Source organism: Stomoxys calcitrans, chromosome 1 (assembly GCF_963082655.1).
Source record: "Stomoxys calcitrans chromosome 1, idStoCalc2.1, whole genome shotgun sequence".
In the NCBI taxonomy this organism is placed as follows: Eukaryota; Metazoa; Arthropoda; class Insecta; order Diptera; family Muscidae; genus Stomoxys; species Stomoxys calcitrans.
Genome location: NC_081552.1, coordinates 33581105 through 33596432, shown reverse-complemented (window position 1 = coordinate 33596432; position 15328 = coordinate 33581105).

Genomic DNA, 15328 nt, shown 5'->3' with positions numbered 1-15328 from the left:
ACGAATATTTTGAGTAGTTACAATCAGAGTGACGAAATTAGTATACCCCCCATCTTATGGTGGAGGGTATAAAAACATCAGTTATAGAAAAATATCACCTCCAAAATTGCAGGCAAATAGAGTAATAATTGCGCCCTCAAGAGGCTCAAGAATCAAACTGTGAGATTGGTTTATATGGCAGCTATATCAGGTTATATACCGATTTAGACCATACTTGGAACAGTTGTTGGAAGTCATACCAATACCAAAATTTCAACCATGTTAAATAAGAATTGCGCCCTCTAGAAGCTCAAGAAGTCTTATCGGGAGATCGGTTTATATGGCAGCTATATCAGGATATGGACTGTTTTAGACCATACTAGACACAGTCAAAAGAAAACACTTCACGCAAAATTTCGGCTAAATCGGAAAAGAATTTCGCACTCTAGAAGCTGTAGAAGTCAATACCCAATGTGGGTTTATATAGCAGCTATATAAGAGTATCAATCGATTTAAACAATACCTGGCACAGGTATCGGAAATAATGCCAAAGAATTTCGTGCAAAATTTCAGCCAAATCGGATGAGAATTGCGTCCTCTAGAAACTCAAGAAGTCAAGACCCAAGATCTGTTTATATGGCAGCTATATCAAAACATGGACCGAGTAGGCCCATTTACAATCCCAACCGACCTACACTAATAAAAAGTATTTGTGCAAAATTTCAAGCGCCTAGCTTTACTCCTTCGAAAGTTAGCGTGCTTTCTACAGACGGACGGACATGGCTAGATCGACTTAAAATGTCATGACGATCAAGAATATATACATACTTTGTGTGGTCTCAGACGCATTTTTCGAGGTGTTACAAACGGAAAGACGAAATTAGTATAGCCCCCATCCTATGGTGGAGGGTACAAAAATGTAGCTGATATCGAATTGTCGGACCAACCCCTAAAAAACGATAAAATCGGACATATATACCGACCATGGCAATATGGAACTCCATTTAAAGGTATTTGCGAGTGATACGAATCTGATATCCAAGTGTGGAACCAAGTGTTTGGGGGGCAAGCCCTGCCCAAAAAAAAAAAACACACAGAGGAAAAACCTATGACCTTAGCCAATGTGTGTCTCAAATGCAAGGTCTTTGGGAGTAAAACGCGAATCTGATATCAATAGTCTATAGGGCCACCCCACCCCCATAACAACCCCCAAATAGGAAGTATTTGCTCACCATGACAATTTGGGTCTTAAAGAGAGTGGAGCTCGATATTGATAGTTTTTAGGGTACATACCCCAAACCGGACATATTTGCTGACTTTGGCAATAAGGGGTTGAAATGAAAGATGTTTGAGATTACAAAACGGATTTGATATCCAATTTTGAAGCCAATGGCAGTATGGGGTTCAAATAAATGATATATAGATATATGAAAATAGAGCACGTTGCTGCTATATTTTCCGGGCTTAGTGTATGGGGGGTCACCCCACTTTTTGGCCTTCAGACCCTTTATCGGCAGATCGGTACATATGGCAGCTATATCTAAATATAGTCCGATCTGAACCATAATTAGGTCGGATGTTGGGAGTCCCTAACCTACTCACCATTTCAAATTTTAGCTAAATCGGGTAATAAATATTGCTTTTATGGGATTTAGGACCCTTATCGTAAGATCGGTCTATATGACAGCTATATCTAAAATTAGTCCGATATTTGGCCGCCCCAAAATATGTTTCGATATGTGTCGAGAGAACTAAGACTACACACTGTTTCAAATTTCAGCGAAATTGCTTAATAAATAGAGCTTTTTTGGGCTTCAGACCCTTTATCGCCAGATCGGTCTATATGGTAGCTATATCTAAATATAGTCCGATCTGAACCATATTTGAATCAGATGTCGGGACACCTAAAACTACTCACTGTTTCAAATTTCAGCAAAATCGGATGAAAAAACAAGTAAAAGCGTGCTAAGTTCGGCCGGGCCGAATCTTATATAGCCTCCACCATGGATCGCATTTGTCGAGTTCTTTTCCCGACATCTCTTCTTAGGCAAAAAAGGATATAAGAAAAGATTTGCTCTGCTATTAGAGCGATATCAAGATATGGTCCGGTTTGGACCACAATTAAATTATATGTTGGAGACCTGTGTAAAATTTCAGCCAATTCGAATAAGAATTGCGCTCTTTGTGGGCTCAACAAGTAAAATAGAGAGATCGATTTATATGGGAGCTGTATCGGGCTATAGACCGATTCAGACCATAATAAACACGTATGTTAATGGTCATAAGAGAATCCGTCGTACAAAATTTCAGGCAAATCGGATAATAATTGCGACCTCTAGAGGCTCAAGAAGTCAAGACCCAAGATCGGTTTATATGACAGCTATATAAGGTTATGGACCGATTTGAACTATACTTAGCACAGTTGTTGGATATCGCAACAAAACACGTCGTGTAAAATTTCATTCCAATCGGATAAGAATTGCGCACTCTAGAGGCTCAAGAAGTCAAGACATAAGATCGGTTTATATGGCAGCTATATCAGGTTATGGACCGATTTGAACCATACTTGGCACAGTTGTTGGATGTCATAGCAAAACAAGTCGTGCAAAATTTCATCCCAATCGGATAAGAATTGCGCACTCTAGAGGCTCAAGAAGTCAAGACCCAAGATCGGTTTATATGGCAGCTATATCAAAACATGGACCGATATGGTCCATTTACAATACCAACCGACCTACACTAATAAGAAGTATTTGTGCAAAATTTCATGCGGCTAGCTTTACTCCTTCGGAAGTTAGCGTGCTTTCGACAGACAGACGGACGGACGGATGGACAGACGGACGGACATGGCTAGATCGACATAAAATTTCACGACGATCAAGAACTTTATGGGGTCTCAGACGAATATTTCGAGTAGTTACAATCAGAATGACGAAATTAGTATACCCCCCATCTTATGGTGGAGGGTATAATAAAGCATTTATGGGCATTAGACCCTTTATCGAAAGATCAGTCTATATAGCAGCTATATCCAAATATGATCCGATTTGGTCCGTTCAAGAACTTAACCAGCGTGCATCAAAAAAAAACCAAATTTTAGCTCAATATCTCAATTTTTGAAGGCTGTAGAGTGATTACAACAGGCGGACGGACAGACGGATAGAAGGACAGCCACACGGACATCGTTAAATAGTCTTAGAATTGTAAGACGATCCGAAATATATATACTTTGTAGGGTCCGAAATTGATATTTCGATGTGTTACAAATGGAATGACTAAATGAATATACCCCCTATCTTACGGTGGTGGGTATAAAAAGACATTTGGGAGTAGAGTAAACATTTTACAAGGAACCGAGCAGGGGCAAACTTCTGACACAACAATAAGTGCTTTTCGATTTAAGTTGAACCACAATGATAAGGATCTTTCTATAGCTGAGTCCGAACGGCGTGCCGCAGTGCGAAACCTCTTTGGGAAGAATTTTGTACATGACCATGCATGGCATGGCACCTCGCAAATGTCGCCAGCATTAAGAGGGGATAACCACCGCTTTAAATTTTGTCCGATGTTCTCGCCAGGATTCGAACACAGGCATTCAGCGTCATAGGCGGCCATAGGCTACAGTGGCGTGAATTAGATATCCACATTCAGGGCGAAGTGTCCCCCACCGGAGCGGGTCCGGTTCAGCTATCTGTTATAAGAATTTGGATCTGAACGAGACCCGTAGCTCTAACCACTTGATCATTCCATCGGGCTTTTGACCATCCCGGTTTGCGTGTAACAATCTTGAGCGCCTTCAAAAGACTTCTTCGCTGGAGCTTCTTCGTTCATTGTGACAACTGACATAGCCAACGCAAGCGTTGTATTTTAATACATTTAACTATGCTAACGTCGTAAAGTTCGTGGTTCATACGACACCAATACTCTCCATCAATGCAAACTGGTTCATAAATTTTACGATGAATCTTTCTCTCTAACACTCCAAGCTCTGCCTCGTGTGCTTTCACAAGTACCCAGGCCTCGGAAACAAAAATTCTGTTTAGATAAAAAAATTTATAGAGAAATAGGTTAGGTTTACAGACTCACTTTCCAAGTCCATTGCGATACCACAGTGGAGTTGACGATCCTCTACAAGCTCCTGTAGGTGATCGTTCTTGTCCAAAGGACCGATCGCTGCGGGTATAGGGTGGCCGTTGGTTATTTAAAGGCGCCAATATCTCGCCCTGTCATATCGAGCATCATAGGCATTCGGTATTTGTGCAAGAGCCGGTGCCGCCCGAAAGAATAGAAAAACTTGGTACAAAAATGTGTTTATCTCCAAAACATGCAAATTCGAATCAACAGGGCCAATGTCAATGGACTTTCTTTTCAATAGATTTTTCATGACTTAGCAATTAGCCATTTCTACAACGCATTTAATCGTGTTTTACCTAAGCCCCATTTTTTATAAAGCCAAGGCAAATTGCCTCCATTTCATTGGCATTCTGTGTTACAGGTTTAAGCCAAATTGTTTCTATTGTTTTGAGCACATTCTAAGAAAGTATAAAACAATGTGATTATCTTGGCATTTATTTATTTTTTAATAAGAAATCTTTTGGTATACAAAACAATTATCATTTGAATGTCCAGCATACAAAAAAAAAACAAAAAAAAACAATTACATTTAAATTTAACATAACACACACAAATATTTAAAAACAAAATGCATAATACAAAAAATTAAAATTTAACACATGAAAATTTTGCAATTGGTCCAAAAAAACTAAATTTATAATCTTGGTAACTTAAACTAAGGCATTGACGCTGTCAGCTTTTACTTTATTAATAGCTTCCTTAAATGTGCGCAACTCCTGTGGCCTGGTGATGCCCATGGCATTCAAATCCAATTCTCGCATTTCCTTGAATTTGTTCAAATCATAATTTTTAAAGAGATTTGCATATTTCCCCATATTGATTTGACCGAGTATTTGCTCCACAGTTGATATTTTTCTTGACACATTGCTGGCACTACCACCAGATTTTATAACCACATTTGAGGTGGTCTTTTTGGGAACCAAAGTCTTTTTTGAGGTCCCTGATTTTTTACCAGCAGCAATGGATTTACGGGGTTTTCGAACTTTCTCCTCTGCTGTTGTTTTATTTATAACAATTTGACTGTAATTGTTTATAATGATATTGGTGCCGTTACTAGAAGCACAGGTTTGGCTAATGCATGTAGAATTGGCCAGTGGTGAACCGGCGGTCGTTGGACTATCAAGACGGCATGGAGTCAAGGCTAGTTGTGCCATTATTTATTGAGAGATGAATCAGTGTGTTACTCGTTGGCAATCTAATCGAACTGGTTTTTTCTTATTTGGAGATCTCCTATTGCATTAATAACAAGATAATACGAGTATATTAGCCGCACACTTCCAGTTTATAAAAATCTTTTTATGAAAACTACAGTTATTTTTCGTAATAGTAATTGGCGGCAATGTGTTAGTAAGTCCCAAGTGAAAGCAGCGCAGAAAACATACATAAATCAGGGTTGTAATATAAGTGCCTATTACCCCGTTTACACTGCTAGTTAAATGCGGATTTAAAGAGCAGTGTAAACGGGGTTTATGAGAGTATCGCAGACATCAGGGTTGTAATAATGGCTATTTTAGGCATGTTCCCGTACTTTTTCAGTAAAAATTTGCAGGAGTGTAAGAGCCAATTTACTCTCTTTAAAAAATTTGCAAACAAAATTACACGAACGACTTCCAGTAAAGATTTGCAGAAAAACGGCTGATTTTTGTTGTTTGTTTTTTTTTTTTTTGCTTGCTTAGAAAACAAATTGTTTTTAATAAAAAATGCTATACTTTGTGGTATTTTCCTAAGATAAACATCAATTTATTCACCCGAGAGTGAAAAGGCTAAAAGGGGAGCCATTCGTATATCCGTGATCTCTATGCCGCTGGACAACCATCACAAATTACCGTCCAATCCCATGGCAGCTGGTTCTACGTTCTGCATTGGCCCCATGGAGTCTTTCAGTGTAACACACTGCTACAACAACAAAAACCGTGCACGAAGCTACGAATGTCATCCGTGGCGCCAAATCGCTCAAGGCCCTAGTTTCAGACAGAATCTCTACACTGATGCTGAAGAGTCTGTATCTGCCTGAAGTCAATTACCTTACAACTGTCCTCAGCCTCTCTGAACACTATTATAGTACCCGATGTTTGGAAGATGGGCAGTCTGATCCTGAACAGGACACGAGCAAGGGAGAGTCGTACAGTCCGATCTTTCATCTCTCATCAGTAGCCAAGACGCATGAGGGGCTACTCGTTCCGCTTCTCTTGTTAATCAATTTCCATTCACCGAGCATCAGCATGCATTTCGAAGGTTGCATAGGACTACAACTGCTTTACATGTCATCACCATATACAAAAGTACACTTGTTTTGCTGACCAGGATACCTTGGACTAACCATCTGATGCTTTTGAATATTGTGGCTAGATAAATAGCTACGACCACTAATGTGAGGCTAAGGGAGCTTTCTATTTGGTCATTTGGCGGCTGCGGACACTTTGTTATCATTGAAGATATCTATCCGTTCACAATTGGCAGACCAATTTGCACGGTGCGTCACTTGTTTAACTGCCCAGCTAGACCCAGTCAATCCCATGGCAGCATCTTCCCAACTTAACAAATTCAAAGAAACAGTGTTGGTTTCATCGTAGCTCTCCGTTGAGGATGAATTCATTAAAACACTTAAAAACCGATAATTGCTCTTTTCTTGATGTTTTCCAAAAAATTCCGAGAATTTTGCACTTACCTTCTAATGTAGAAAAAAAAAAATTCTCTCTTTTGGCTTGCAAAAAAAGTCCCAGTAGAAATTTACAGGTTCTCTATTTTCTAACTGTCAACATTTGCTCCTTCTCTCGCGCGAGTACGCGAACTCTCTAAAGTACGCGAACGACTTCCTGTAAAAATTTTTTCAAATTTGCACAAATTTTTGAGTTCCCGAACACAGCTTTTACAATAATTGCAATAAGGGGTCGTTTTCAAAAAACTTTATTCGCTGTGTTTCATTTTAGTCCTTTCAGCTAACAAAGCCCTGACCAATACCATTCATTGGTGCCTGTTTTGGTGAAATCGTAACTGACGAACGAAACACAGAAGACAGATTAAAACGAACAAGTTGCTGTTGAGTCAGGATTCACTAATAGAAGGTTAGAACACTTGCGACAACATAAAGTGGACAGGCCCCATGAACATCAATAAAGGGGAGTTACATGCGCACGCATTGAAATTGCAACTCTGCAAACAAATCCCGCAAAAGCGACGTTCAAAAATTAAAGAATTTGCAACTTATGGGTGGTACTATGTTCGTTTTTCGCGACATTTTTTTTGTGATTACTTTTTTTTAGATAATAGATTTTGGAGGAAAAAAACTTGCTTATTTCATTCAGTAGGACATTTCCTCATTACTTATGAAAAATCTTCATAAAAGCATTATGTTTTCATAGAGAGTTTTGTAGTGTTTCAATAAAGTAATCGTGAAAAAAATAGTGTTTTCAACTGTGGAAAACTAATATTGTACCATCCTTCAGACGATTAAACTGCAGCGTGTTGCCAACGTGAAGCAGTTTAATTTTTGAACGTCGTTTTCGTATGACTTGTTTGCAGAGTTGCATCCTTAAAGCCGGAGTTACAGACCAAGACTTATGCACGAGATATATTCATTTACAGGTAGTGGCAGTTGTCCAACAACAAAATAATGAGTGCACTTACTGTCAAAATCAGTGATTAGTACAAATCTGATTTTGTGTATGTTACTAGTTCGCGGCACACACAACCAAAACTCGTTGACAGATAGAGCACTTCGCGAGAAAAAAATGTACTCAACTGTTTACGGTACACTACCTGGTAATTATGTCATACTTATGCATACTTAAGCAATCTAATGCGCCCACATGTGTTCTTTTGTTTCAAGTTACATACCATGAGCTTTTTGCTGCTCACGAATTTCTAGAAATCAGCTTATTTATGTCATTTCCGAAGTTAATTTCAGTGGAAATTGGCAATGATGTGTTTGAATATGTTTTTAATAAAAAGTTATTGAACAGTAAACATATGCAAATCATGTGTTGTGCCCCCGAAACGCGTTCAAAGTTGAGAGTTTGTTAACTTATTTTGTCAGGTGCGTGCGTACATTTGATGTGTAACTCACACTATACAAACCAACCTAATATAACTTTTTCTGACATGCACGCGTAAACACGCATTAGTGAGTTACAAAATTTGTATACGGCTGATCGCTTGGCTTAAACTTATCCAGCGAATCCCGCTGTTGAGCAGATAATCTTGAAAAGCAACCACCATTCGGCACTTGGGAGCAAGATATATTAATTTACAGGTAGTGGCAGTTTAGCCTTCCATCACTCAATTAATAAGGCAAGTATTTTCAAGAATAATTCATAATACAAATTCACGTTTTTATACCCTCCACCATCTGTTTGTAACACCTCAAAACATGCGTCTGAGACCACATAAAGTATATATATTTTTGATCGTCATGTCATTTTAAGGCGATCTAGCCATGTCCGTCCATCTGTCTGTCGAAAGCACGCTAACTTTCGAAGGAATAAAGCTAGCCGCTTAAAATTTTGCACAAATACTTTTTATTAGTGTAGGTTAGGATTGTAAACGGGCCAAATCAGTCCATGTTATATCAATAGCTGCCATATAAACCGAACTTGGGTCTTGACTTCTTGAGCCTCTAGAGGGCACAATTCTCGTCCGATTTGACTGAAATTTTGCACGTGGTGTTTTGTTATCACTATCGCCAACTGCCTTAAGTATGTTTTAAATCGATCCATGTTTTGATATATAAATCGATCTTGGGTCTTTACTTCTTAAGCCTCTAGAGGGCGCAAATCTCGTCCGATTTGACTGAAATTTTGCACGTAGTGTTTTGGTATCACTTTTAACAACTATGTTAAGTATGATTCAAATCGGTTCACAATCTGGTATAGCTGTCATTTAACCGATCTTGGATCTTGACTTCTTGAGCCAATAGAGCACGCAATTCCCATCCGATTTGGCTAAAATTTTGCATGATGTGTTTTGTTATGACTTGCAATAACTGTGCTAAATATGGCGCAAATCGGTACATAACCTGATATAGCTACCATATAAACCGATCTGGGATCTTGACTTTTTGAACCTCTAGAGGGCGCAATTCTCATCCGATTTGGCAGAAATTTTGTACAACAGCTTCTCTCATGACCTTCAACATACGTGTCTAATATGGTCTGAATCGATCAATAGCTTGATACAGCTCCCATATAAACCTTTCTCCCGATTTTGCTTTTTGAGCCCCTATTACACAATGACTTCTACAATGGTCAGGATTCATTTATGGTCCGAATCGGACTATAACTTAAATAGCATAGCAGTTCTTATTCAATATTCTGTGTTTGCCTAAAAAAGGAGGATACCGCGCATAGAACTCGACAAATGCAATGGATGGTGGAGGGTACATAAGATTCGGCCCGGCCGAACTTAGCACTCTCTTACTTGTTTTTATTAAATTGGAAAAAGTTTTACAGCATTAATAATGTTTAGATAAAATACAAAATTTAAAATTAGAATTTTAAAAAAATTAAATTTTAACTGGGTCTAATAACTTTCAAACAATTGGAAGATATAAAATCGTTAACTATTCTTTAAAAAAAAAAAACTTATTTAAAAAAACCAATAATTAAAATTTTGGAATTTCCCCTCTTTTCAGATGTTTTGCATCGCTTCGTCAGCTTCGGATGAATGTTAATGGACTGCCAGTGTAGAATGCGGCCTTGGTAACGGCCATTGCGGTCAATAAGGTCCCTAATGCCACTAATGCTGTCCCTACCTATCATTTTTCTCTCTTTTTTTTTATACAAAAAACTACATTTTCAACAAAAAGAATCAACAGTCCGAGAGCCAAACGTTCGTATTGCAGTCGGGTTTCCTGGTCATGAGAATCTTTATGGAATACCTTATTGACGCTGGGGTATGCAACAGCGTCTGGGTCCCTCGCTGAGATTTTTGTGGCTTAGTTGCCCGCCTTTGAAGCATTTTTCTTAAAATGAATTTCTTTCAAGAAGTGTCACTTGTTTGCACCTTCTGGCTTTTTTAAATTATATTTACATTTTGATTCACATTCATTTTCAATTCAAAAAAACAAAATTCAATAAAATAAAATCTATAAAATTTTTCTCTGGTGTTTCCTTTTCCCTCTTGTCGTTCGCTGAGCTCCACCTCCATTCGCTGCCAAGTTCCAATCGAAAAAGAAGGAAGCCTCCTCCATCATCAAATTTGACTTCCAGCGGGCACCAACAAAACATATGGTGGTAGCCATAGTTGTCAGTTCGTGTCAGCTGGCTTTCTCTTTCGTTGACGGGAGGCGATTTGTAACCGCTGGCTGTCTACTATTCGCTAGTAGATGGCGTTGGGGTTGCACATTAAGCCGCACACCGCAACTCAGCTGTTTACGTGACACAACCTGGTAATTATGTCATGCTTGCGAGTATTTTTATCTCGAATTCATAGCCGTTACAGTGAGTTTTGAGAAATTGCTCCCTGCACTTGATGTATATGAAAGCGTCTCGCTGTCATTTTCAAAATATGAACTGATCACATAAATCGTTTGCAAACATTTTTTTTATGTTAAAAAAAACAGGGCATGTGTGTGTTTACCCACGCTTTTACTAAATCATCCACGTTGCCTTCGTACGAATTTCTTACTACGATAGCAGACGACAAGAAAAATAATACTTATGCACTCACTGGAATCCGAATCAATCTTTCCTTTTTGCCGAAGGTCTCATTTTATGCATTCACTCATCTCTTTATTTGGTATCCTGCACGAGTTCAATCGTCAAAGTTAAAAATTGTTTACCTTTTGCACGTTGCTTTCCGCATTGAGGATTTAAAAAGGTGGTCTCACGCGATCAGTTGTTAACAGCCGGTCAGGTTCGACGGTATTAAGATGACATAATTTTGTTTGCATTTCCTTTTTTGTTATCTTCTTTCTTGCATATTCTCTGCTCATGAACGCACACGTATTTCTTTGCGTGTGTTGGCAAAGGTACGATCAGTTTGATGACAAGATGGCAGATTGCTCCATATGATTTGTGGTTGTTATACAAATGAGCCCACCTTTAATTGCTTCGCCATGCAATGAAAGAGACATTTTTATTTATTTTAGAAGTATGTCTCTTGGCTTTTTTTTCGATCTTAAAATGTAAGGGTTGATATTTTATTCGGAATAGCCGCTAAAATTTTTAGTTGTTTGGCGAGCGAAATTTGACAGCTATCAAATGTTTTTGTTTCCATACCAAAACACGTTTCTTTATCTTTTATTGTTTTCTCCATTTTGTTTACTTTTTCTCAAATAAATAAAGAAAAACGAACCGCTGAAACCAATAAAACAAACAAAAATAATGACGGCAATAGTTTCAAGTGATGCTTCTATAATAGTTTTTTGCCATTTTCCTCACTATAAGCAGAGTACTATTTTTCCGCCTATTTTTAGCCAACGTTTTTTTTTATATGGATTTTGACAGCATTCCGCCTGGAAAGCTGAACGGAATACTCAGCTTTATTGAGATTCCATTGCAGGATATTGTCCGGCATTAGACCATTGTTTAATGCCTTCTATTCAAAGAATAGTTTAAACAAGTAAAAAGACATTAAGTTCCGGGCCGAACTTTGGATACCCACCACCTCGGGTATATATGTAAACCCCCTTTCGACACGGACATTGAGTGGTCTACTAGATAAAAGTCAATGTTGAATTTTGTATTTCAAATTTCAACAAAATTGGGTATTAAATAAAGCTTCTATGAGCTTCAGACCCTTAATCGCCATATCGGTCCATATGAAAGCTATATCTAAATACAGTCCGATCCGAACCATATTTGCGACGTATGTCGGGAGACCTAAAGCTACCCTCGAAATCGGATAAAAAAAAGGTTTTATGGGCTTTGGACCCTTTATCGGCAGATCGGTTCATATGGCAGCTATATCTAAATATAGTCCGACCTCAACCATATTAAGCTCGGATATCGGGAGCCTCAAAACAACTCACTGTATCAAATTCCGGCGAAATCGGGTGATAAATAAAGCTTTTATGGGCTTCAGACCCTTTATCGGCAGATCGGTCTATATGGGAGCTATATCTAAATATAGTCCGATCTGAACCACATTTGGGTCCTATGTTTCAGCGAAATCGGTTAAAAAAACGAAGCTTTTATGGGCTTCAGACCCTTAATCGGGAGGTCGGTCCATATGGAAGCTATATCTACATAGTCCGATTTGAACCATTTTTAGGTCAGACGTCGGGAGGCTTAAATTAACCCACTGTTTCAAATTTCAGCGAATTCGAGTAATAAAGCTTTTATGGGCTTCAGACCCTTTATCGGCAGATCGGTATATATGTTAACTTTATCTAAATATGGTCCGATATGAACCATATTTAGTTCAGATGTCGGGAAGCCTTAAGCTACTCACTGTTTCAAATTTCAGCGAAATCGGATAAAAAATAAAGCATTTATGGACACTAGACCTTTAATCGGCAGATCGGTCTATATAGCAGCTATATCCAAAAATGGTCCGATTTGGCCCGTTCAAGAACCTAACCAGCGTGCATCAAAAAGACGTATCTGTGTCAAATTTAAGCTCAATATCTCAATTTTTGAAGGCTATAGAGTGATTAAAACAGACGTACGGACAGACACACGGACATCGGTAATTCGTCGTAGAACACTTGTTACAATTAAAAGTTGGCGATAGCGTTTATTTTACGTAAGAAAACGACTTGTTGCGAGCAGAATGTGGTTGGGCGCTTTTTGGGCATCATGAACTGTAATTTTTCCCTAGATAAAAAACAAGCTATAGCGAAATGAACAGTTTTCATCAAATTTTCCGCTTATTTTTTTATATGAAATTCCACCGAGTAAACCGAATATAGTGCCAACATTAACAATTTACAGGAGATTGAGAATAGCCTTCTCTCTTTAGCTATTTTTTTGAATTAAACATCAGGTTTTCATAAAACAGCTGTTCGATGCTGCAAATTTCTGCTGGGACAAAAACCCTCCAGTAGAAATTTGCAAGCTCTCAATCTTGGTACAATTAGAAGGTAAAGTCATAAGCCCAACAACAACGAAATCAACGATGCAACCCTGTGGGTATGGTAGCGCGAATTCCCACTAGGCTGTCAAACTTCAAAATTTGTATTTTCCATCCCTGCTTCCAATAACAATTTATTTATTTAATGAATACCTACACAACAAGATTAAATCTTATAGTAATAGTGCAGTCTTATAGGTTCGGTAAGAATGACAGTCTTTTTCAAACTCACTTAGACAATTTCTTAAGTCCATTGTGATACCACAGTAGCGACAGACCAAGGCTTCTGGCAGGAATCGAAACCACGACGCCTGAACTGGTAATCCAGGTAAGAAATAAACATTTTCGGATATCATTATAGAAAATATTTAGAATAAACTTTAGAATTTTGTGAAATCGTTAAAATTAACTTTAGAATAGGTTAGAAAATATTGGGTTGCCCAAAAAGTAATTGCGGATTTTTCATATAGTCGGCGTTGACAAATTGTTTCACAACTTGTGACTCTGTAATTGCATTCTTTCTTCTGTCAGTTATCAGCTGTTACTTTTAGCTTGTCTAAGAAAAAAAGTGTAAAAAAGGTATTTTTGATTAAAGTTCATTCTTAGTTTTATTAAAAATGCATTTACTTTCTTTTAAAAAATCCGCAATTACTTTTTGGGCAACCCAATAAAGAAAACGAGAGAAAATTGATATTGTGTCTAGTGCTAAGAATTTAGGTGTAAATTTTAACAGTTCTTTAACTTGGTCAAATCATATAAATGCTGTAACCGGTCAGACATATGCAAAGCTGCGTGAACGATGTAGCAAAGACATTTCTAATTCCAGGTCTGATTTATGGGTGTGAACTTTTATCAAACTGCGATACACTAAGTCAACGAAAATTAAATGTAGCATTCAACAGCATTATTAGGTATGTCTATGGTATAAAAAGGACTCAACATTTTTCTTCGTTGTTTGTGTGTGTTATGGCTCTTAACTTTAATACACACACAACCAAAACTTATTGACAGATAGTGCACATCGTGAGAAAAAATCGTACTCAGCTGCTTCCTACCCTGATAATTATGTCAGGGTAGGAAGCAAGATATATTCATTTACAGGTAGTGGCAGTTGCCCAACAACAAAATATTGAGTTCACTATCTGTCATAACAAGTGATCGTTGTTTGTGTGTATGATGGTTCTTAACTATAATACATACACACACACAACCAAAACTTGTTGACAGATAGTGCATTTCGTGAGAAAAAATTGCACTCAGGTGTTTACGGTACACTACCTGGTAGTTGGTACTTGTCATGGGTAATATGCGGGATCCACTTAAGGTTAAGGTTAAGCCAAGCGATCAGGCGACTTAATTCTTTTTTCTATTTTTGGCTGTCCTTGGCATTGGGAATGTCAACTTGTTCTCTTTTTACATTCATTCTTTGTTTACGTTTTCTCTTATATAATGACACTTTCAATCGTCTGATTTGACATCCTTAATGATGTTCATGGGGCCTATCAACTTTATGTTTTCGCAAGTGACCTAACTTTCTATTAGTGAATCCTGGGCAATATGCAAAGTAGATTTAAAAAGGTGGTCTCACGTGAACAGCTGAAAACAGCCGGTCAGTGGCCGGCCAATTTGAAGGTAATAAGATGTCAACTCTGTGTTTACGTTCACAGCAACCACCCCATTTTTTGCACGTTCTCTTTGCATACGTGTTTTTCTTTATCATTTTACCTGCACACGTTCACACACGAGCGAACGTTTTCTGGCTGTGTTCAAAGCGGATTTAATAAGGTGGTCTCACGTGAACAGCTGTTAACAGCTGTTCAGTTTGACGGTATTAAGATGTCAGATTGTTGTTTGCATTCTCTTTGTTGTAAAACCCCGTTTACACTGCTCTTAAAATCCGGATTTAATGGCTCGATCATCTGTTTTCCCTTTATAAAATCAGCTGACGAGAGCCTTAATCCGGATATAATGAGCAGTGTAAACGGGATTTTACTTTCTTTCTTGCATATTCTCTGATCCTTTACGCACACAAATTTCTTTGTGTGAGTTGGCAAAACGTCGATCAGCTTGATGACGAGATGGCGGATAGCACCATATTATTTGTGTTTGTTGTATAAATGAGACCGCCTGTAATTGTTTCGCCATATATTGTAAGCTTGCGGTCTGGACTCTAAAATGATATGCACTAATGTGGCAATTACAC